The sequence below is a fragment of the Calidris pugnax genome, unplaced genomic scaffold (assembly GCF_001431845.1).
Source record: "Calidris pugnax isolate Ruff unplaced genomic scaffold, ASM143184v1 scaffold335, whole genome shotgun sequence".
Lineage (NCBI taxonomy): Eukaryota > Metazoa > Chordata > Aves > Charadriiformes > Scolopacidae > Calidris > Calidris pugnax.
Genome location: NW_015091148.1, coordinates 1,539,588 through 1,542,493, shown reverse-complemented (window position 1 = coordinate 1,542,493; position 2,906 = coordinate 1,539,588). Strand labels below are relative to the sequence as shown.

The following is a 2,906-nucleotide window of genomic DNA, read 5'->3' as shown; positions in this document are numbered from 1 at the left end:
TGCTCCAGGCCACCAAAAAGGATGGTGAGATCCTGCTCCAGGACGTCTCCGCCACCGCCGCCCCCGGCCTGGGCAACCTCAGCTGGGACAACGAGTGGTTCAACGCCCTCAAATCCCAGAGGAACCCCCTCCTCCGCAAGCGCCTGCTCAGCAATGACCTGCGCAGCATGGAGACCCCCAAGTGGCAGCGGGGGGACAGCTACGTGGGGGAGCCAGCCCACGTGAGGTGGTCCCCACCGTTCCTCGAGTGCCGGGATGGCAAGTTCCTCCCAGCCTGGGCGGTCACGCTCTCCTCCGCCTTCTACGGGCTCAAGCCGGACCTCAGCCCCGAATTCAAGTGAGTGGTACCCACAGGGACCGGGGTGGGGGGGTGTAAAAGGGGCTGGGGGGTGCCCCATGTGGATGCTGGGGGGTGCAGGTGGAAGCAGCATGTGTGTGCCAGTCCCCTGCCTGCGTCCCTCCCCGCCATGTGTGTGTGTATGTACGTGTGCGTGGGTATTTGCACGTCCACAGGCACCAGGCTGCCCCCAGTCCCCCCTCGGTTGTCCCTGTGTCACCATCTCGGGCTGTCACCCCCAGACCCCCCTGCCACGGCCACGCTGAGGGTGGGTGAGCTGGGCTGGGTTCCCTCCTGGGAGCTGGGGGGTGTCCCCAGGCTGGTGGGTCCCTGCTGCTGGGTTCCCCAGCACCCCGTGGGAGGCACCGGAGAGGGAAGGGGGCAGCTGGGTCTAATCCCGGAGAAGGAACATGTCCCCATTCCCAAGGGGGACACCCCGTCCCTCCTGGAGCACTCAGGGAGGAGGGTTGGTCCCCCAGGGTGAGGGATGACACAAAGGGGCCACCCCAGAGACTCCTATTTCCCCATCATTTGCGTTCACCCCCCCCTTGAGAGGCAGAATTCACCTCCAGGTGACCCCCCTGCCCTTGCCCCTGCTCTGGTCACCCCCAGAGACATCTCTGAGGGGGGACATCCCTGTCTGGGGGTCTGGGGACATCGCTGACACCTCCTGTTGTCCCACTGCTCCATACACTGACACCCCCATGGGTGCCTGTCCCAGAGGAAACGGTGGGGCACCACCACGCTGGGTTGGGGGGCACACGGTGGGCACGGGGACGCTTTGTGACCCCATCCCCCTGCGCAGGGGCGTCGTGCGGGTGGACATCGAGCTGCGGGACGTGGCCATCGACCAGTGCTCCACCGGCCCCGGCTGGTTCGCAGACACACACCGCTGCGACCTCAACAGCACCCAGGTACCGGCCACCGGCCCCCCAGCACCCCGAGCCCCTGGGCAGGGGGGCTGGAAGCTGGGGGGGGGGGCCCCCGCAATGACTCCCTGTCGCCTGTCCCTCCCTCGGGGCTGAGCTTTATCCTCTCCCGGCCGATCCATCTGCTTCCTTCAGCTGCTCCCGGCGCCGCAGCCGAGGGGTTTATTGTGCAAATCTCCCTTCCCCGCTGCCAGCAGCAGCCTCTGACCCGGCTGGGCCCTGCCTGGGCACCGCGGGGACACACGGGCTCCGGGGGCTGGCAGCTGGTGGGAGAACGGGACCTGAGGAACTTTCACTAAAAGCAAGAAAGTGCAGGGTCCTGCCCCCGGGGAGGAATATCCCCCTGCACCAGTACGGGTTGGGGGTGACCTGCTGGGGAGCAGCTCTGAGGAGAAACCTGGGAGTCCTGGTGGACAACAGGATGGCCATGAGCCAGCAATGTGGTGGGCAAGAAGGGCAATGGCATCCTGGGGGGCATCAGGAAGAGTGGGACCAGCAGGTGGAGGGAGGTCATCCTGCCCCTCTGCTCTGCCCTGGGGAGGCCCCATCTGGAGCACTGGGACCAGTTCTGGGCTCCCCAGTTCCAGAAGGACAGGGAACTGCTGGAGAGGGGACAGCAGAGGCTACGAAGATGCTGAGGGGCCTGGAGCATCTCTCTGATGAGAGGCTGAGGGAGCCTTTAGTCTGGAGCTCTTGGAGCTCTTTAGTCTGGAGAAGAGAAGGCTGAGGGGGGATCTGATCAACACCTATAAATCCTTCAAGGGTGGGTGTCAGGAGGATGGGGCCAGGCTTTTTTCAGTGGTGCCCAGGGACAGGACAAGAGGAAATGGGCACAAACGTGAATATATGAAGTTCCACCTAAACATGAGGAGGAACTTCTTCACTGTGAAGGTGGCAGAGCCCTGGCAGAGGCTGCCCAGGGAGGTGGTGGAGTCTCCTTCTCTGGAGACATTCAAACCCACCTGGACACGTTCCTGTGGGACCTGCTCTGGGTGGCCCTGCTCTGGCAGGGGGTTGGATGGGATGATCTCCAGAGGTCCTTTCCCACCCCATATCATTCTGTGAATCACCCCCACCAGCACCCTCCGAGCCCCTCCACCGGTGCCCAGTGATGCCCAAGTGTCTTTCAGGGCTCAGCAGCATCCCCAGCCAGGTTGTGGGGGGCAAATCCTGCAGCCCCCCAGCTCAGTGCCCGTGGGGGTCCCTCCCTGAAGGAAAAAAACCGCCCACCCCCACGCGGGGAAGGTGCCACCAACTTCTCTTTCCTTCCAGCTCCCCCGTGGGCGATGCCCTGGGGAGGGATGGGCTCTGCCGCTGGGCATCTCTCCAGAAAACAACAATACCCAGAAAAACTGCCAGCCTGGCCCGTTTCGGGGCAGGATGTGGCCACGGGGGGAGGGCATCCCCAGCCAGGTTGTGGGGGGCAAATCCCGCAGCCCCCCAGCTCAGTGCCTGTGGGGATCCCTCCCCGAAGGTAAAAAAGCGCCCACCCCCACGCGGGGAAGGTGCCACCAACTTCTCTTTCCTCCCAGTGCCCCCGTGGGCGATGCCCTGGGGAGGGATGGGCTCTGCCGCTGGGCATCTCTCCAGAAAACAACAATACCCAGAAAAACTGCCAGCCTGGCCCGTTTCGGGGCAGG

General features: G+C 64.3%; 1 protein-coding gene across 1 annotated transcript in view; it reads left to right on the top strand.

Moving 5' to 3' along the window:
- GPR179 (G protein-coupled receptor 179) overlaps positions 1 to 2,906 on the top strand; it is a gene marked incomplete at its 5' end in the record, with an annotated part of 21,172 nt that overhangs the window by 5,255 nt on the left and 13,011 nt on the right. The window lies entirely within an intron of this gene.